General features: G+C 43.6%; 1 long non-coding RNA gene and 1 other non-coding gene across 2 annotated transcripts; both read left to right on the forward strand.

Moving 5' to 3' along the window:
• The first annotated feature begins 1,611 nt into the window (after nt 1–1,611).
• Nucleotides 1,612–1,752, forward strand: LOC135272120 (small nucleolar RNA SNORA70). The gene has a single exon (XR_010340220.1). It is a non-coding gene; the product is annotated as a small nucleolar RNA SNORA70 (small nucleolar RNA).
• Nucleotides 1,753–8,023: 6,271 nt separating this feature from the next.
• On the forward strand, nt 8,024–17,110 carry LOC135270817 (uncharacterized). The gene is made up of 3 exons (XR_010338970.1): nt 8,024–8,102; nt 15,427–15,552; nt 16,681–17,110. It is a non-coding gene; the product is annotated as an uncharacterized LOC135270817 (long non-coding RNA).
• Nucleotides 17,111–21,757: the final 4,647 nt, after the last annotated feature.

Genomic DNA, 21,757 nt, shown 5'->3' on the forward strand with positions numbered 1-21,757 from the left:
GGTGACAGAGTGAGATCCTGTCTGGAAAAAAAAAAAATCAGAGCTATATACAAAGTATGCATTGGGAAGTCTGGTCCCCATCCCTATTTTTGTCCACCACCCTTCCCCCACCCCTAAAGGTAACCACTTCTAGTAGTTTCTTGTATTCTTTCAATGTTTTCTTATAAATAAATATCTTTTCTTTATAATTATCTTGCAAGGAACTAAAAATCCTCCCGCATCTCCAGGGCTGGACCTGTTACCTCCTGGCTTCTCCCTGTTCTTGGCCCCCATCTTTCCCCCTCGTCACATAGCATAGCATGCTGAAGGGAAGCCAGCAGGACTTAATTCGGTCATGAAATTTCTAAGTTTACTCATTCATAACCTCATTGTGTAATGGAAAGTGTGTCGGCCTGAGACTCAGACTATCTGGTTTTGGTCCTAATTGCCAAAAGTCCTCTGTGGGATTAGGGGAAAGACACCTAGGCTTTCTGGCTTCAACTTCTTTGTAATTTGTTTTGTAATAGCAACACTATTAGAATAGATTACAGGTCTTTTGCCGCATACCTAAATTGATTGCCCTTGTAAAAAGCCTTTTTAGAAACTTGCATTTCAGATACTTATTTTTTTCTTTTTTCCTATTTTATTTTTTGAAACAGGGTCTTGTTCTGTTTCCCAGGCTGGAGTGTAGTGGCACAATCACAGCTCAATGCAGCCTTGACCTCCCAGACTGAAGAGACTGAAGTGATCCTCCCGCTTCAGCCTCCTGAGAAGCTGGGACTACAGGCGTGTGCCACCATGCCCAGCTAATTTTTGTATTTTTTTTTGTAGAGATGGAGTTTCTACATGAAACCCCATCAACATGAAAACCATGTCCCAGGCTGGACTTAAACTTCTGTACTTAGGCGATCCACCTGCCTCGGCCTCTTAAATGCATAGGATTACAGGCATGAGCCACTCCACTTGGCTTTAGTTACTTATATTAGAGTTCTACAGTATATGGCACATGCTTCCCAGAAGCATTATGAAAGTAAATATATGGATCGACACTGACACCCTCCCTTTATCCAGATGCCACCTGGCTTTGTGTGGTGGCTGTGCCATGCATGGAGGCACCGGAGGGAAGAATGGGAGTTCCAGAAAAGATGGGGTGAAGGTGGTTTCCTCACTCTTTTGCTTTCAGCACAGTGTGATGTATTACAGTTTATGTATGCTCAGCTATATTATCATAACTGTTTTTCAATAATAGTCTCTAATTTTAATTAAATCAACTCTCACAAAAACAGACAAATGACTTAAAAAGATTTCCTGAAAAGAAACCATGGATTGAGGTGAAAACAATAACATAAGTACAAGCAAATAAACAACAACAAAAGACAGAGCAGAGACTTCTACCCCTAGAAAAAGCCCTTTGTTATCCACATTGAAAGGTAAAAATAATAAGGGTCAAATGAGATTTGATGAAAAGTCTGACAAAACAGTCAAAATTATCAAGGAGATGATTTGCAGGTTGTATTTACATCCACTATCATTAATAAGGAACCACAACTTAAGGGCATATTTTGACTTGAAATGGTAACGATTGTAGCATGATGCTGTCACAATCAGAAAGACATTTAAAAATATTATTTCCTACAGTCAATTAAGCCAATCGTGTTCCTTTCCTTGCAAGGGCACAGTGTGCGATGGCTGCGAATGGCAGCCTTCTCGGAAGTGTGTGGCCCTGTTGCTTGTATGCTGTATGTGATGCCCTGAGGAACCTTGGAGACAGCCCTTTCCAATGGACGTTCATGTCCCTGACCTGTTGCTATCCCCAGTCTGGGCTCCAGACAGGTACGCAGCATGCCTCTGAAAGACCCAGGGTATGGTAGGCAAGGTCTACATTGGCCAAGTCATTATGTTCATCTGCACCAAGCTCCAGAACAAGGAGCATGAGAGTAAGGCCCCACACAGGACCAAGTTCAGGTTCCCAAGCTGCCAGAAGATCCATATCTCAAAGAAGCGAGACTTTACCAAGATTAATGTGGATGAATTTGAAGACATGGTAGCTGCGAAGCAGCTCATCCTAGACAGCTATCAGGTCAAAACTCCCCCCGAGTCATGGTCCCCTGGACAAGTGGCCGGCCCTGTGCTTATGGGGGCTCCCACTGGGCTGCCCCTCCTTACTCACACCCACCAATAAAGCCTACTTCCTGTCCTCCAAAATAAATAAATAATAATATTATTTATCTCATCTTTATCGCATCTTTTAGTGTCTTTTTGATGCATGTATTATAATGCTTATAATACATTGGTAAGTATACATAGTGGAAGTATGGGCTGAATATTTTTTGCTGATTAGAGGGGCACAATCAAAAAGCTGGTGACCACTGATTTGTACTGAGACTGACATGTCCAGAAGCCCATCCAACTTATGAAGAAGACATGTGGGTGGTGGCACAGCTTGGACTCTGTAATTCAAGACTGTAAAACATTTATCGCTCTACTTTTTATGACCTATAACACACGAATACATGAACTAGGGAAAGGGTTGTGCTTTAGAAAGTTAGATAAGTATATTTGTATTTCAGTTATCAGGGAAATCTCCTCCATCCTCACCCCTCAACTTCTAGAAAAAACAGAACTAAATTTAACAATCTTTCAATCAAGTGTGTTTGTTACTTTCACCTGCTTCAGAATCTAAGTAAATCAACATTGCTAACCTCTTAGTTTTTAAAACAAAGGGAATCTGAAGATTTTTCAGAGTCAGGAAAGAATTTCGTTAGGATATTAAATGTGGGCTGTATTTATTTTGAAGTCTACAGATCTAAAGTTACTTTTTTTCAGGAACAAAAACACCCTTTGGTTTGCTTATAGATTGATTATTCCTAGTACATTATTTAAAAAGTCTATTTTAAAAAGTCATATTTACTGTGTAGAGTTACTGCAAAACATAGACAGGAGGCAAAAATGACATGAGGTATAAATGTGTGCTAAGTTCTGCTGTCATAATAGACAACCTCCTAAATCTCGGTGAATCAGTGCACCCCCAATTTTTTTTTTCTCACACTACATGTCTAATGCAACTTAGCAGGTGGAGCTCTGCTCACTGAAATCTCTCAAGTACTGTTAGGACAATAGCCCCAAAAGATATCCACCTCCTAATCCAGGGAAACACTAAATATGTTTCCTTACATGGTAAAAGGATCCTTGCTGATGTGATTACATTAAGGATATTGAAATAGGGAGACTATCTGGTTTTTCCAGGTGGACCCAGTATAATCACAAGAGTCCTTATAAGAAGGAGGGAAGAAAGTCAAAGGCAGTAGTAGAAGATGTGGCCCTGGAAGCAAGAGGTTGGAGTGGTGTGAGGAAGGGGCCACAAGCCAAGGAATGCAGGCAGCCTCTAAAAGTGAAAAAGACAAAGAAGTGGATTGTCCCCTGAAACTTCTACAAGGAAGTAGCACTGTCAACAGCTTGACCTCAGCTTGGGGAGACTGATTTTGGACTTCTGACCTCCAAAACTATAAAATGATGATTTTTTATTGTTTTAAGCCACTAAGCTGTGATAATTTCTTACAGCAGCAATAGGAAACTAATATAGAGACCTATGTTCCATTTTGACAAATGCTTTGGTGGTCCCTAAGGCAGTGTCTTAGTCCATTTTCTGTTACTATAACAGAATACCAAAGACTGGGTAATGTATAAATAAATGAAGTTTGTTTAGCTCATGGTTCTAGAGGTTGGGAAGTCCAATATCAAGGTGCTGACATCTAATGAGGGCCTTCTTCATGCCTCATGACATGGCACAGGGCATCACATGGTCAAGGGCATGTGTGTCAACTCAGGTCTCTCTTTCTCTTCTCCTCCTTCTCCTTCTCCTTCTTCCTCTTCTTCTTCCTTTTTGGGACAAGATCTGGCTCTGTCACCCAGTATAGGGTACATTGGTGCCATCCTGGCTCACTGCAACCTCTGTCTCTCAGGTTCAAGCCATCTTTCTACCTCAGCCTCCCAAGAAGCTGAGACAAGAGGTTTGTACCACCATGCCCAGCTACTTTTTTTTTTTTTTTTTTTTTTTTTTTTGCATTTTTAGTAGAGATGGGGTTTCACCATGTTGTCCAGGCTAGTCTCAAACTCTTAGGCTCAGAGTGATCTGGTTGCCTTGGCTTCCCAAAGTGCTGGGATTACAGGCATGAGGCACCATGCTGGGTCTCTTTCTCTTCTTATAAATCCACCAGTTCCATCATGGGAGCTCCATCCTGATGACCCCATCTAATCCTAATTACCTCCCAAAGGCCCCACCTCCAGTCAGCATATGAATTTGAAGATTAGGTTTCTTTCTAACACGTGGAGTTTAGGGGACATGTTCAAACTGTAGCAGGCAGAAAATGGAACAATGGTGAATTCCATGCCTGCTCTTAAAATTTCAACTAGAAGCAGCATGTATTGCTTTTGCTTACTTTTCACTGGCCAAAGCAAGTCACATGGTGACACCTGACTTCAAAGGAGGTAGGGAATATAGTGCCGCTCTGTGTCTAGAAGGAATGGAGAGCCAGAGTGTTCGTCAGGGGCCCTAGGAAACTAATGTATGGTAAGAGCAGAGCTGGCAAGAATAGGACTGAGGAGAGCAAAAGTGGGACTCAGCTCGGGAAAGCTCAGTAGGTGACTGAGTGCACACAATCAGGATTAGAAAAAAAATAACCATTCAAAATTCCTCACAAGTAGATTTGGGATCGGCACCTGGTGAACGAGGCAGTGGCCACCAAGACTTCACCTGAATCCCAAAGACAGGACTCCATGGAGCAAGAAAAGGCAGCCCACCTTTGACAAGAGGTTAAGGGACTCATTTTCTTGAGGATCAGGGCCTGTGAACTCAAACTACCTCTGGCTGGCTGCAGTTCCCAGGTTCCCTTGTTAGCTGGTTTCTGTCTGAGTTTGCCCAGTGGCAGGAAATTGATTGGTGAAAGAAGCAGGACAGGCCCCCTCTCTTCTCATCTCCTGCTTCTGCTTTATCAGCCTGTTCCTTTTCCCTCCCTCTCTCCCTCTGCCCTTCCCTCCCTTCCTTGCTTTCCTTTTCCTTCCTTCTCTTCCCTTTTCCTTCCTTCCTCCTTCCTTCTTTCCTCCTTCCCTCTCTCTATCCCTCCCTCCCCCCTCTGTCTCTCTTTCTCCCTTCCTCTCTCCCCCTTCCTTCCTTTTTCTTTCTTTCTCTCTCTTTTTTTCTCGCTTTCTTTTTCTCTCTCTTTCTCCCTTTCTTTCATTCCTCTTTTTTCCTTCTTTCTTTCTTTCTCTCTCTTTTCCTTCCTTCACTCCCTTCCTCCCTCCCTCCCTTCTTTCTTTCTTTTTCTTTCTTTCTTCTTTCTTTCTTTCTCCTCAGAGTTTCACTCTGTCACCTAGGCTGCAGTGCGGTGGTGCAATCTTGGCTCACTGCAACCTCTGCCTCCCACATTCATGCAACCTCTGTCTCCCACGTTCAAGTGATTTTCATGCCTTAATCTCATGGGTAGCTGGGACTACAGGTGCCCACCACTATGCCAGGTTAATTATTGTATTTTTTGGTGAGACCAGGTTTTACCATGTTGGCTAGGCAGGTCTCACACTACTGACCTCAAGTGATCCACTTGTCTCAACCCTAAAGTGCTGGGATTACAGGTATTAGCCACTGTGCCTGGCCAGCCTGTTTTCAAGTTCCAGCTTCTACTAGGTGACCCTCAACCCTGAACTCCAGTAAGTCCACCTTTTCCTTTGTCTGTCCAGCCTAGAGATGAGAATAACTTTATGCTTTTGTTAATATTGGAGTTGCTTCATTGTTTGGTGACTGGTTTTTAAGCCTCTTCCACCACCTGCCTTAAAACTTGAGTTGGTCTCTGGTCTCCTGATTGGAACCTGACTGAAATACTGAGTAATCCAGAAACTGGCAAGCACATAGCACACAAGGTCAACTCTGGAAAAGAGAATGTCCTTATAGCTTTAAGAAGTAGGTGGGAGAAGACTCTAGGGAAATCTTCACAAGTCAGCAGGATTCAAGGCAGAGTGGATAGAGATACAGGGCTGCCAGATAAAATGCAGCTGTGTTTCCTGCACTATATGAACTGTATAATTCTTTGTTGTGAGGAATGAATTGTTCATTGTAGAATATTTTGCAATATTTGAGACATAAAGATTATTCATCATTTATTTGAAATGCAAGTTTAACTGGGTGTCCTGCTTTTCTATCTGCTGAATCTGGCAATCTTCATAGAGTATAAGCTCATGTTGAGAGCTGGCTTCAATGTTCGACTGTGCCAGAATAAATATGGGAGCAGGCAGGACCAGTTTTGGAAAGAGAAATTGGGCATTGAAATTAGATCTTGATTGAAGTTTGTATTACAGGGTATAGTTATTGATTGTTACCAAGGCAATTATGAAGTGTAGATTAGTCTAATCAGAGGAATTGTGGGAGTGAAGCTTCAGAAATAGAACTGTGCATAACTCTGTGTGTGTGTGTGTATGTGTGTGTGTGTATACAAACATGAGTTACAGAGACTTGCCTGAAATAATGGCCCAAATTCAACAGTTGCTAGAAAATTATGAGGCCTCCGCAGTCACATGGAACTATAAGTCCAATAAACCTCTTTCCTTTGTAAATTGCCCAGTCTTAGGTATGTCTTATCAGCAGTGTGAAAGCAAACTAATACAGTAAATTGGTACCAGGAATGGGGTGTTGCTGAAAAGATACCTGAAAACGTGGAAGTGACTTTGGAACTGGGCAACAGGTAGATAATTGGAACAGTTTAGAGGGCTCAGAAGAAGACAGAAAAATGTAGGCAAGTTTGGAACTTCCTAGAGACTTGCTGAATGGCTTTGGCAAAAATGCAGATAGTGATATGAACAATAAGGTCTAGGCTGAGGTGGTCTCAGATGGAGATGAGGAACTTGTTGGGAACTGGAGCAAAGGTGACTCTTGTTATGTTTTAGCAAAGAGACAGGTGACATTTTGCTCTTGCCCTAGAGATCTGTGGAACTTTCAGCTTTAGAGAGATTATTTAGGGTATCTGGCAGAAGATATTTCTAAGCAGAAAAGCATTCAAGGGGTGACTCAGGTGCTGTTAAAGGCATTTCATTTTCTAAGGGAAGCAGAGCATAAAAGTTTGGAAAATTTGTCACCTGACAATGAGATAGTAAAGAAAATATCATTTTCTGAAGACAACTTCAAGCAAGCTGCAGAAATTTGCATAAGTAATAAGGAGCCAAATGTTAATCCCCAATACAATGGGAAAATGTCTCCAGGGCATGTCAGAGGTCTTCATAGCAGCCCCTCCCATCACAGGCCTGGAGGCCTAGGAAGAAAAAGTGGTTTCATGGGCCAGACCCAGGGTCCCTGTGCTGTGTGCAGCCTAGGGACTTGGTGCCCTCTGTCCCAGCTGCTCCAGCCATGGCTGAAAGGGGCCAATGTAGAGCTTGGGCCATGGCTTTAAAGGGTGCAAGTCCCAAGCCTTGGCAGCTTTCACATGGTGTTGTGAGTACACAGAAGTAAAGAATTGGGATTTGGGAACCTCTGCCTAGATTTCAGATGTATGGAAACTCCTGGATGTCCAGGCGGAAGTTTGCTGCAGGGGTGGGACTATCATGGCGAACCTCTTGATTGGGCAGGGTGGAAGGGAAATACAGGGTTGAAGCCCCCACACAAAGTCCCTACTGGGGCACTACCTAGTGGAGCTGTGAGAAGGTGGTCTCTGTCCTCCAGACCCCAGAATGGTAGATTCACTCACAGCTTGCACTGTACCCCTGGAAAAGCCACAGACACTCAACACCAGCCCATGAAAGCAGCCACAGGGGCAGAGCTGTACCCTGCAAAGCCACATGGGCAGAGCTGTCCAAGGCCATGGCAGCCCACCTCTTGCATCAGTGTGACCTGGATGTAAGACATGGAGTCAAAGGAGATCATTTTGGACCTTTAAGATTTGACTGCCCCGCTGGAATTTGGACTTACATGGGGCCTGTAGCCCCTGTGTTTGGGCCAACTTCTCCCATTTGGAACTGCTGTGTTTACCCAATGACTGTATCCCCTTTGTGCTTTTGATTTTACAGGATCATAGGTGGAAGAGACTTGCCTTGTCTCAGATGAGACACTGGACTTTGGACTTTTGAGTTAATGCTGAAATGAGGTAAGACTTTGGGGGACTGTTGAGAAGGCATGACTGGTTTTGAAATGCAAGAACATGAGATTTTGGAGGGGTCAGGGGTGAAATGATATGGTTTGGCTGTGTCCCCACCTAAATCTCATTTTGAATTCCCACATGCTGTGGGAGGGACCCAGTGGGAGGTAATTGAATCATGGGGGCAGATATTTCCCATGCTGTTCTTGTAATAGTGAACAAATCTCATGTGATCTGATGGTATTATCAGTGGAAGATTCCTTGCATAAACCCTCTTCTCTTGTCTGCCACCATGTGAGACACGCCTTTCACCTTCCACTGTTATTGTGAGCCCTCCCCAGCCATGTGGAACTGTGAGTCCAATAAACCTCTTTCTTTTATAAATTGCCCAGTCTCGGGTATGTGTTGAGAAATGCTGAGTGTGCGATTGCTGAGAAATGTTGAGTGTATGATAAAATATATTGTTTGCTAAGAAGATCAGCAAGGAAAACCTAGCCACCCCCCACCCTAAGTGGAAAACTGCCTGGGGCATTCTAAAGTAGCAAAACAGTATATGCATATCATACAGCAGTTAAAACAATTCTTTAAGCATGGGATATGTGACCCTGCCCCCATGGCTCCCTCATGAGGAATACTTTTTAGTTTGTCTGTGATCAGTGGTAAGCAGGCACCAGTTGCCTACCGGGTTTATCTTGGTTCTATGAGAAAACACCAAACACCTGTTTGTTAATAATAATCACCTGTTCAGAGAGAATAAAAATGTGGGTCAGAATCCGCTCGAGGCCTTCACGGAATGCTGTCAGCCCCCTGAGGCTCTCAGCTCGGAAGGCTATGGCCCTCCAATAGTCCCACTTTGCTGTTCTATCTGGGTTTCTGCTTCTTAGTGCCTTCAGTGCTGCCTGGGTGGGGGTCTCTACGGCCAAGCTTGTCTAGGTAGGTATGTCTTATCAGCGGCACGAAAACCAACTTATACTCTTGGTGAATTTTTTCTTTTTTTGTAGAGACAGGGTCTCGCTGTGTTTTCTTGCCTTGTCTCAACCTCTTGGCCTCAAGTGATCCTCCTGCCTCGACCTCCCAAAGTGCTGGGATTACGGGTATAAGTCACTGTGCTTGACCCCTACCCACTGATTTTAGAATTGTACTGTAACAATTCTAAAACCTTGCATGAAACACCACCATATATAATTTCCAGTTTCATGGTTTTGAAGCTGAATTCCTAAAATTAAATGAGTATCTCAAGATTAAATACAACGAATACGTCTCTCTGTTTTCAATGATCTGAACTGTTGTATCCTACTTGAAACTTAATAATTGTTTCTGGAAATTAGTCCCTCTCAGGCTGTCCCTTAGTGATTTCTGAGTGATCCCCAGGATGTCCTTCATGTCTCCTTCCTGGCCCGATCCTCACAGGATCCTTCTCTGTCAGGTGAGGCTGTCCTCTACTGCTAACTGATGCCACTGCCAACACTGTGTGCAGGTGAAGGGGATGCCGTTTACACGCCTGTCTCTTAACTCCCTATGCCTATACATTCTAAGGATATTTTCTTGAAGATCTGAGAATAATTAAAGGGGTGTACAATACGACATGGGGGACCAAACCAGTACTCAGCGCCTCTAACAAGTCCACTCCCCTGTGGAATCCCAGATCTCCTTTCACCAGGCTGGGGAGGCTCATCCCTTGCTGGAAAGTTCTGAGTCCTTCAGGGTTTGTGCCAGTGGTCCTCCAGCCCTAGAGAGAAAAGGGAGTTTCTTCCTCTCTTCTGTCTTTGGCCTATTTCTTTTTCCTTTTCTTTTCTTTCTTCTTCTTTTTTTTTTTAGAAGGAGTCTCACTCTGTCACCAGGCTGGAGTGCAATGGCGCGATCTGGGCTCACTACAACCTCTGCCTCCTGGGTTCAAGTGATTCTTCTGCCTCAGCCTCCCGAGTAGCTGAGACTACAGGCACATGCCACCATGCCCAGATAATGTTTGTATTTTTAGTAGAGATGGAGTTTCACCATGTTGGCCAGGATGGTCTTGATCCCTTGACCTCGTGATCTACCCACCTTGGCCTCCCAAAGTGATGGGATTACGGGCGTGAGCTGCCGCGCCTGGCCCTCTTTCTTTCTTCTTCTTTTTCTTTCTTTTTTTTTTTTTTGAGACAGGCTGTCACTCCGTCACTCAGGGTGGAGTGCAGTGGCATGATCACAGCTGACCACAGTCTCCACCACTCTCTGGCTCAGGTGACCCTTCCACTTCAGCATCGTGAGTAGCTGGGACTACAGGTGCATGCCACCATACCCAGCTAATTTTTATATTTTTTGTAGAGATGGGATTTTGCCATGTTGCCCAGACTGGTCTCAAACTCCTGGACTCAAGCAATCCACCCACCACGGCCTCCCAAAATGCTGGGATTGCAGGCATAGACTACTTTCCTTAAATTAATCCCTTGTCTGAATTACTGAGAGTTGGAAACGCTCATTCCCCACAAGGGAAAGTATACAGGAGAGAATGGTCTGGCCCTGTGGTGTCAACAAGATACTCATGCAATGGTTTGATGTTAGTATATTTCCCAAAAACTGGCTATTTGGACTTAAAAAAAAACCATGTGTGAAATATCAAGAACCGAATCCAGATTGAGTTCTTTCAAGTTCAAGCCAGATAACTCCATCTCTTTTCATCAGGGTTTATGAAGGGGTAGGGGTGAGGGTCTTGTCTTTCCTGAAGTCATCTTGCTACATAGACAAACATTCTTCTATGTAATACTTTTCTGAGTCTGGATAGAAAAGTGCCCTCACCATGAAAACCGCACTGCATGGGTGCCTTCATGTCATGGCTGAGGTGTGAGCGTCCTCTCTTCCCTCATCCCTCGGTGTGCGTTCTTCCTAGAGCTGCAGGCCTGGTGGGACAAGGAAGCCCCATGGGGCAGTCCCTTTGGGTCAGAGAGCAGGAAAGAAAGAGACATTGAGTGAATTTGAGGGGACAAATGGAGAAGAATCACCACCAGTGCCTGACATGAAAGTATTTGGGGATATTCTGATTCCCTTCCGGGAGGCTTAGCACACCTTAATTCAACCCAGACCTTGATTTTGCTGAAGACGGGATGCATTGCTGCAACCTGGCTGTGTGTGTGTGGTATGTGTGTGTTTCCTTGAAAGCAAGGGTAGGCTGGGACAGAGAAGAGGAGAAGCTTCTGGGGCTGAGGAACTCACACTCTGGATGGTTCTGGGTCCATGTGGCGGTGGATACTTCAAACTGTGCTGCCCAGGCATTGTGCGCAGGGCTGACTGGCAACTGGAAAAGGGATCGTGGGAGTCTGAATGGCTGTGATTTTGGTTATTCAAGGCAAGTTTTGGCTGGCACAATGGAAAGAGAAGGAGCTTCCTTCCTAGAAGAATCATCAGGCCAGGCCTGGCCTTAACAGTTGAGGGACCGTGTGTGAGAGTACAAATGAGGCCCGGTACGGTGGCTCACGCCTGTAATCCCAGCCTTTGAGAGGCCAAGGTAGGCAGATCACTTGAGACCAGCCTGGACAACATGGTGGAACTCCATCTCTACTAAAAATACAAACATTAGCTGGGTGTGGTGGCGAGCGCCTGTAATACCAGCTACCCAGGAGGCAGAGGTTGCAGTAAGCCGAGATCACACCACTGCACTCCAGCCTGGGCGACAGAGAGACTCTATCTCCAAAAAAAAAAAAAAAAAAAGGAGTACAAATGAGGCTGGGCCTGGTGGCTTATGCCAGTATAATCCTAGCACCTTGGGAAACCGAGGCAAGGGAATTGCCTGAGCTCAGGAGTTCAAGACCAGCCTGGGCAACATGGTGAAACCCCATCTCTACTAAAAACACAAACATTAGCTGGGCCTAGTGGTGCGCAATTGCAGTTCCAGCTACTCGGGAGGCTGAGGCATGAGAATTGCTTGAATCCAGGAGGCCGAGGTTGCAGTAGGCTGAGATCACGCCACTGCACCCCAGCCTGGGCAACAGAGGGAGACTCTGTCTCCAAAAAAAACAAAAACCAAAACAAAAGAGTACAAATGAAAGCCCACAGAAGTTGTAAATTACACCATACTCACAATCTCTGGCTTGGTCCTGACCTGGGCCACCGTGCTCCCCAGGGACTGTCCTGCAACCTAGAGGTTGAAGGAGCCACAGTCTGCCAGCTTGAGTGGAAGCACAGCTCTGCCTGGGCAGGCGGGGTAGATGGGGGTCCCGGCTCAGACAGCTGTGCGTGAATTCACCTGCCTGAGGCTGGGGCAGGGACTGACCTGGGCCAAGCTTCTCACGGAGTTCTCAGCGCTCAGTGCCTCTACCATCAAAGCAGAAGAATGTCACTGTCAAATTGCTCTGGGAAACCCTGCCTGTTAACTTCCCTGCCCACCCCCTTGGGGATTCATACCTTATATTACACTATATAGTAAAGATTCTGACAGATCATAAGCTATAAAAACCTGCTTAGCTTTGTTTAACTCAGCATTTTCCACACGGAATACTTTCTTGGGAAATCTTTCTCTTTTTTCATAAGTCTTAGTAATATCCTTTTTTCCCCACAAGTCAGAGATCTTCAACACACCTAAGAAACTGCTGTTTCTGGAAAGGTTTTTGGACCTAAAATGCAGAGCACTGAATGAATCATACTCCTCAGTTCCTGGCACACAGTTATCACTGGTTCCTACAAGGACCTGCTGTCATTCATTTATTCAGAGTCACATCAAGCACAGAAAGCACAGTATCACAGTATCTTAGGGCTGACGATACATTTAGGGGCCAAGGAATACATACACACACACACATATATATATATATATATATATATATATATATAATAGAGACAGGGTTTCACTATGTTGCCTAGGCTGGTCTTGAACTTCCAGCCCCAAGAAATCCTCCTGCCTTGGCCTCCCAAAGTGTCGTAATTACAGCTGTGAGTCACCATCCCTGGCCTAGAGAAGATGTTTTAATAGATAATATTAATATATTTGTCTTTATACCAACATAGTTGTAAAATATGATTTTTAAATACTTTTCTGATGGAGGAAAGGACCCATGAAAGCAAAAGGGACTCGGGCCATGCATTTACCCATTCCCTTCATTTCATATCCTAGTCCCATTGTCCCCAATCAATAATCCTTCTAATGTGTATGTTTATTTCTATTTGAAAGTATCTTTGAAAAGCATGTATTACTGATTTGTGTATTGTTTAAGTGATGTTGTATTTTATATTATTCTGTTTCTTGCGTTTTTCACTATGTACCATATTTTAAAATCAATTTCTGCTGCTCTAAGTATGTCCAACTAATTGCTTATACTCACTGCAAAATACTCTGTGGTGTGCCTGCACCACGTTTCACCCATTCACTCTCCCAGTGATGCCAACTCCTTGCCACCACCATGCTGCAATGATCTGCCATGTACATTTCCCTCTTGAGCCTGCCTGGGAATGTTTCCAGGACATGCGCTCAGAAGTGGAAATTCTGAGTCAGAGGGCACCTGCATACTTAATTTGGCTATGTAATGCTAGAAGCCTATCTAAAATAAATGCTGTTTTTATATTTTTCTTTTCTGTGCTGGTCATGTTGGGGTCTGCTATCATTTATGTTAGCTTTGTAGAATAAATTGGATAATTCTTTTTTAAATCCTGGAACATTTTATATTGGACTGGAATTAACTGTTCTTTGCAAGTGTGAGACCATAGGCAGTATGACTGCTTGATACTAAAACCCACATATAGAGGCAATTCTTGAAAATATTTTCAGTTTCTTTCTTGGCTATTGGTTCAAATAAATTTTTATGGTTCGAATACATTTTTATCTGATATTGGCATCTAGGCAGGAATAACTAGGTCCATGAGACACAGGCACAAATATGTGTATTTTTTTGGTTTTGTTTATGACTTTGAGACTTGCTGTAATACCTTAGGAAGGCGCACTGTGCCCGTGAGTGCTCAATAGCACCATTGACGGGCTTGAAATTATTGGCCTCCAAATGTACACGGCAAGGGTTCATTCTCTGCATGTCACGTAAGTCTGCCCTGGTCAACAAATAGGCTTTTCCCCCTCTTTTTATGATCTCTAATTTTTGCTTTTAAATTAACAATGATGTCATGCACTTTTTGGCACTTAAGAATATATACATGATTTATATACAAACCCTCAAGGATTTTTCTCCTCTGAAGAAGCCAAGGCTGGCAAATTACTACTTACAAATCATGTAATACTTTTGGAGTCTGAATTGTTCTGACTACCTGGAGAACATTGCTTTCTTCCTTCATAAAAGTCATTCCAAAATTGTACTTGAGTCACAAAACTGCCCTTTCCTGAATCCTATTTCAGGAACAACTAGCTCAGCGAACATGTACCCTTTCCTCACTAATCACTGCAGCTAAGATTAGTACCTTTCCAAAAAAGAAGCTATAGGGAAGAATGATTTATGTGTGTTTCATTTCTGAAACTCACTTGGCAAGTAACAAGATACAGATATCCCTCATTTTAAATAAATCCACTGGACCTACATTAGAACTAACAGAATTATATAGAAGGAGGCTCATGTGCCTTCTAAAGAGTTTTCAGTTGAATATAGCAAGAAATTATTCTCCCCCCCGACTCAGAAAATGTACCACTAATTTTGTTAGTCATTGAGAGAATGAGATTTACTCTTCAGATATTAATGTTATAACTCATGTTGCTGGAATACAACTGTTATATAAAAGAAAATATATGACAGTTGGATAGCAGGATCCAAAATGACTCAGAGGCCAGTTTCTTCTTTCCCTGACATTTTTCAAAAGTAACCTAAAATCCTCATGTTTAAGGAAAGTTTCCAGAAGAAAACCCTGATATGAAAGCAACTTTGTGAACTTCATAAACCTAATTTTGGGGTAAAATGTACAAGGACCATTTTCTAATTTTAATTTGCTTATGCCTTCCCATTGTAGTGGTGGACTGAAAAAAAAATGAAAAAATTGAATTTGCTTGTACCCGACTGGCAGTGTTTTCTTGCATCATCGAGAGTTTGGTGCTTTAATCCATTAATTTCTCCAACAAACATTTGTTGGTCTTTATTCTATGCCAGAGAGCTAGTGGTGAACAATAACAACCACAAAAAAGCAGTGTCCCCCTTCCTCAGGCTTGCATCCAATGGAGGAAATAGGCAGCAAACAAAGAAATCTTCAAGGGCTATTAGGGTTCCCTGGGGTTGCTGTGTAGAGACGGGCATGTGATATGACAGGGGAGAAGAAAGAGAAATGGTGGCTTGGATGAGGTAGCTATGGAGATGATGACAGATTGGGTATATCATTTGAGATAGAGTGACAAAGACAGATCTCCAACAAACTCTATGTGTGTGTCTTGGATCAGGCTCCCTGGAAACAGATTCTGATATGGAGATTTGATGGTGAGAGGTTTCTTGAGGAGAGCCCTTGGATACCTGTACAGGAGCGATGGGCAGACAACGTTGAAATGCATGAACAAGAGAGGCCTCAGGTGATCTCAGAGGGGGAGCAAAAGCTGGGATGGCCCTTCAGATATGCCCCACATTGAAGCAAGGAGGGAGCGGGTCTTGGTACCCACCACATGGACCAGTCATTGGAAATGGGCGGCTTCCAGAGTGAGAACAAGGCAGCTCCTTTCACAGGAGGGCAACCCCTTGGGAGGGACTCACCTGAGAGCTGGGAAGAGCCATACTCTCCTTCCCCAGCTGGAGAAGCGAGTGTATAGGTCCTGATGGCATTTGGGCTGCACACCACACAGAGTGGAGATGATGCTGAATTCTAACCCAGGCTGATGAAATACCACTCTGAAATTCTAGGTTCTCCAATTTTCTTTCTTTTTTTTTTTTTTGAGATGGAATCTTGCCCTGTTGCCCAGGCTGGAGTGCAATGGCGTGATCTTGGCTCACTGCAATCTCCGCCTCCCAAGTTCAAGTGATTCTCCTGCCTCATCCTCCAGAGTAGCTGGGATGACTGGCACCTGCCACCATGCCTGTCTAATTTTTTATATCTTTAGTAGAGACGGGGTTTCACCATGTTGGCCAGGCTGGCCTCAAACTCCTGATCTTGTGATCCACCTGCCTCAGACTCCCAAAGTGCTGGGATAACAGGCGCGAAACACCGCGCCTGGCTGGTTGTCCAGTTTTCTTGCACATCAGAATCAGGTGAGAAGTCTGTGTTAGGTGGCAATTCCCAGATCCAGACTCCCTGGAGATTGATTCAGAGGTCTGTGGTGTGACCAAACAATCTTCACTTTTAATGAGTTACCGTCAGTTAACATTCTGATGGTGGAGTCTGCAGAAAACACCATGAGAAACAAACAAGCTCTGTGGTAGGCAGAATTAAGAAGCCACCAAGATTTCCCACCTGTGGTGCACAAGACCTGCATAATCCCAGGACTGTGAATTTGGTGGATTTTACCCATATGACTAGATTATGATATACAGCACAGTTCTTATTAAAATAGGGAGATTATCCCTGTGAGCCTGGAGCTGGACCTACTCACATGAACCCTCTCTCTCTTTCTTTTCTTTGCTTCTTTCTTTCTTTCTTTCATTCTTTCCCTCCCTCCCTCTCTCCTTTCCTTCTTTTCTCACTTCTTTCTTTCTTCTCTGTTGCCCAGGCTGAAGTGCAGTGGCACAATTATGTCTCACTGTGGCTTCAAACCTCTGGGCTCAAGTGATCCTCCCACCTCAGCCTCCCAAGCAGCTGGGGCTACAGGTGCGCACCACCGTGACTGGCTAATTAAAAAAATTTTTTTTTTGGTAGAGATAGGGGTCTTGCTGTGTTGCTCAGGCTGGTCTCGAACTCCTGGGCTCAAGTAATCCTCCTGCCTTGGCCTCTCAAACTGCTGGAATTACAGGTTTGAGTCACTGCACCCAGCACATGAACTCTTTAAGAGGAGAGCGTTTTCTCTGACTGGTGGCAGAAGAGATCAGAGGTTAGAAGTACAAGGAGGGTTCAATGTGCTGTTACTGGCTTGAAGATGAAGGGATGACAACGTGAACAGCCTCTAGGAACTGAGAGTGGCGCCCGCCCGGCAGACAGCAATGAAACGGGGATCTCAGGCTGCAGCTGCAAGGAACTGGATTCTGTCAATGGCAAGTATGATCTCAGAAATGAATTTTCCCCAGTGTCAGCCCAGCTGATACCTTGATTTTATCCCTGAGATATCAGAGCAGAGTCCAGCCACTCTGTACTGGACATGTGACAGACTGAACTGCAAGCTAATAAATGGGTGTTGTTTTAAGCCACTACATTTGTGGTGTTTGTTATGCATCAGTAGAAAATTAAGAGAAAAACCACTCTGTTAAGCACATGTTAGAGAGAAAAGAGAGAAGAAATAAAGAGACTCAGTTCTGCCACTAGTTGGTCCAGGTGAGAGCAGACAGGAGAGGGAGCTCCCTCTCAGGTTCTCCCTGGCTGTGGAGATGATGTGTCTACCCCACCTCCCTCATGGAGTCGTTAGGAGAGTCAAATGAGGTATAAACATAAGACAGGAAGAATAGAATCGTTATGAAAATATGAGTTCAGGGACTTTTATAAGATTCTTCTCAGGCACTCTTGTAAATAGAATATATGGGCTTTTTAATGAGAAATTTATTGTACACCCAAAGATGTAGAGAAAGTACTTCTCTTAAAAAGATTTTTTGTTAGTTTTAGAGACAGGGTCTCCCTATGTCATCCAGGCTGGACTGCAGTGATGTGATCATAGCTCACTGCAGCCTGAAACTCCTGGACCCAAGGGATCTCCCTTACTCTGCCTTTCAAAGTGCTGGGATTACGGCATGAGCCACCGCACCAGGCCAGGAAAGTACTTCTCTATGGCAGTGTTAAAACAAACAGAGCATCTCCCTACACACTGGGGCTTGCTGCCAAGTGCCGAAGACCACAGCTGGCCTATGAGGATGGATTCAATGTACCCTGAGCCTGGGGCGACTCCTCCCTTCCCCTTGTGAGCCTGGATCAAGATCTCTCAGTGGGACAAGGGGAGTGAGTGGAATCTGATGATGAGTCAGGATCTAGCCAGGGAAGCAGAAACCACATTGGCTACTACAACAGAGGGAAGCTAATGTGAGGAATCGGTGTTGGAGGGTAAAGAAGCAAAGGGAACACCTGCGTAAACAAAGAACTAACCCCAGCAAGTAGCTCCCGCCCCACAAGGCTGCGGGAACAAAAGGAAGTTGCTGGGATTATTAGAATCTAGACATTTTGAGGAGGAATCTTTTGGAGATGGGATGGGGATCCCTGAGGTGGAAGCCATATCCGGATGGTGCTGGCATCACTGCGAGGGTAAAATGAGGCCAGATCCTGGTACGTGGACAAAAGCTGGAGTCTGCAAGTGTCTGGCTAATCTTACAACCTCTCTAGGGCCCCCTATTGGCAGGACCTAATAGAGGAGCAAGCAGGCCAAAGAACAGATTTTTTTTTTTTTTTTTTTTTTTTTTTGCCAAGTTCAGCCAGAGCTTCGAAAAGCACTTTACGAAAGGTGGGTTTGGAGCTGAGAAACAATACCTTAATAATCAGCTCAAGTGGTTTCCAGTGTAAACTGGAGAAGCCCAAACTCATTTGAAGGACTCTAACAGTGGCAGGAGATGGGAGGTGGGAGGGCTGGATTATTTTGAACTCCCTCTTTGCTATAAAAAGTTCTCTAAGATTTCAAGGCATCTGAAAGGCAGCTTTCTCACAATAGTAACCCTGGGGTGGAGATAGAGAGGTAGGGGGTGGGGCTGGAGAGTACCTGTTAGTGTGTGTCGTAAGAATCATATTCTCCAGCTGAGCTGGGCTGATGGTCTAAGCTTTTGCTTCTCTAGCAAGACTACTTGTAAGGTGTTTAGGGAAAATATTTTCATACCAAAAACATGAGCAATTGTATCATCTTGGGTCTGTTCAGAGGTCAGTGTTAATATGGAATGGGGCACAAAATTTACTTTTAAAGATAATATTTCAGATATCCAAGCAAATGTATGTTTGCAGGTGGCCACCTCAACAATCACCCATCCTTCCAGGGTTCTTGAAAAAGTTTGGGAAGCATTCCCTAGTCATGTGTTCTGTCACCTACATTTTCAAAAAAATGCCCAGGGAGGGTTTTTTTTTTTTTTTGGTCAGGAAAGAACTATTTGTAGGATTTTTTTTGTTCATATTTAAAATTAAAGATTTTTTAACAACAAATATTAAAACTTAGTTTTTAAAGCCTTTATGTTAAATTTAGAAATCTTGTTAGACTTTTTATAAAGCTAACAAAACAAGAACAATCACCTTTATTGGCCTCAGATTAATGTTAGAGTAACTGAATGTTAACAGATTAAGTTTCCCTAAACATTGTTCCCACTTATGAGATTAATTCAATTTCCTTGAATGTTTGAAACTGCACTTGTACATACATTTATTTTTTTGAAAGTGCTTCAAATGCCTGACAAGGAAATTTTATGACTGAATAAACAAAAACAAAATCCTTTTGTTCTCTTAAATATTCAATGCTGTTTAAATATTCGTTCCAGATTAGTTATGCTTTTCAACTTAAAATTAGAAGTCAAACCCAATTACACCTTTCAGATGGAAGTCACAAAGCTAATCTATTGAATTTTCTAATCTGCTATATTCTCAAAAACCTTTAATTAAACCTTTAGTTTGTCCTAGTGATTACAGATGATTATAGACCTGATTGCTAAAGCGAACATAAAGCTATTAGTTTTTTTTTTTTGAGACGGAGTTTCGCTCTTGTTACCCAGGCTGGAGTGCAATGGCGCTATCTCGGCTCACTGCAACCTCCGCCTACTGGGTTCAGGCAATTCTCCTGCCTCAGCCTCCTGAGTAGCTGGGATTACAGGCGCGTGCCACCGTGCCCAGCTAATTTTTTGTATTTTTAGTAGAGACGGGGTTTCACCATGTTGACCAGGATGGTCTTGATCTCTTGACCTGGTGATCCACCCGCCTTGGCCTCCCAAAGTGCTGGGATTACAGGCGTGAGCCACAGCGCCCGGCCTAGCTATTAGTTTTTTAAGCTTTTGGTTTACTTCATCATCTCTATTCAATTCTAATCTTTTCCAGAATTGAAAAGGCAGTTACACAATTTCAGGGAGCAATTGCACCATCTTGGATTGGTCCAGAGTACAAGGTTAACCACTCCTGACTGTGATAACTTTGGGGTTTAGACCAGGGATCAGACCTGATGGCTCTATGCTCCCTGTACCATGGATGATCATGTTGGACCATTCTTATAACACTTGTGAAGATGGAGTTTTGCAACTCTCTCGTGGGCTCCATTTAATAAATGTGTTTGCTGGCAGATTCAATTCTCTATTCTTTCATTTTTTTCTCGTCTGACATTTTAATGACTCTTCTTGTCTGAGTCTGGTCATAATTTAAAGACATTTTAATTTCTCATCTTCTGATCTTCCAGCAGAGCATTATACTCTTGCTAGTAGATGTGAAACTTGATTATGTAAATTGAATCATTCTTGTCATACCCAACCATATTAGTCCATTTTCACACTCCTATAAAGAAATATCCGGGACTAAGTAATTTATAAAGGAAAGAAGTGTAATTGACTCACAGCTCATTGTGGTTGGGAGGCCTTGGGAAACTTACAATCATAGCGGAGGGGGAACCAGGCACCTTCTTCACATGGTGATAGGAGAGCCAAAGTGAGTGAAGGGGAAAGAGCCCCTTACAAAACCATCAGATCTCATGAGAACTCCCTTGCTATCACGAGAAGAGCATGAGGGAAACTGCCCCCTGATCCAGTCACCTCCCACCATGTCCCTCTCTCCACACATGAGGATTACAATTCGAGATGAGATTTGGGTGGGGACACAGAACCAAGCCATATCACCAACTAGATCAGAGTTGAGGGGCTGGGCGGAAAGTTCTTGGGGCACCTTCTTCCAGAAGCTTCCCTAGTGACAGTGAGAGTTTTTTTCTTCAAAACAATATGTAACAGTTGTTTTTCTAATGAAACTTTCAACCTTCTCTTTGTTCTTTGGAGATACTGAAGACCACCTGGTCTGTGTGTCTGCCCTGAATTCTAATTGCTGCTTCCCAATAGAGTATTTTAGATTTAGAGATTTGTCTCTGTATTTTATTTGACTTTAACAAAGTGGATAGCAGATGGAGGTCCATGAGGGAGAAGATCTCCAATCCCTCTTTTGCCATACAATCTGCAGTACAAATAATCAATTCTTCCTCAAGGCAAAGGAGCCAATGCATTTGCTGGGGGAGAGGTGAGAAACATGAGTCAGCATCTTTCTCCCAAGCTCATTTTTTTTTCCTGTTGCTGTCCCTGCAGGATGTAAAATTTGTGCTAACCAGAAGGGGGCAGAAGAGAATATGGGGCTTGGGCTCTAAAAGTGCCTCTTGACATACCCCAGGAGGGATAAAATAGATGTGAAGTTGAACCTTGCCTCCATAACTTAAGAAAAGCGTGACTGGGGAAATGTATCTAAGCGCCAGACCCTATTTTCTCAACTTTAAAGTACCTAACTCACAGGGTAATTATCATCATTGAGATTATATACATAAAGCAGACACCTTTGGGCCTGGCATGTAGTTCATTATAATTGCCAGTTTATTGATTCCTCTATATAGTATAGTCAGCATCTATTTTGTTACGTGTGCTATCTCCGCCACCAAGCACAGGGCCCACCAAGAACAGGGATTTGTCAAATGACGCTTCCTCTCCATGACAATATCTGGGCCA

This window comes from Aotus nancymaae, unplaced genomic scaffold (genome assembly GCF_030222135.1).
Source record: "Aotus nancymaae isolate 86718 unplaced genomic scaffold, 86718_ANA_hifiasm-v0.15.2.pri h1tg000006l, whole genome shotgun sequence".
Lineage (NCBI taxonomy): Eukaryota > Metazoa > Chordata > Mammalia > Primates > Aotidae > Aotus > Aotus nancymaae.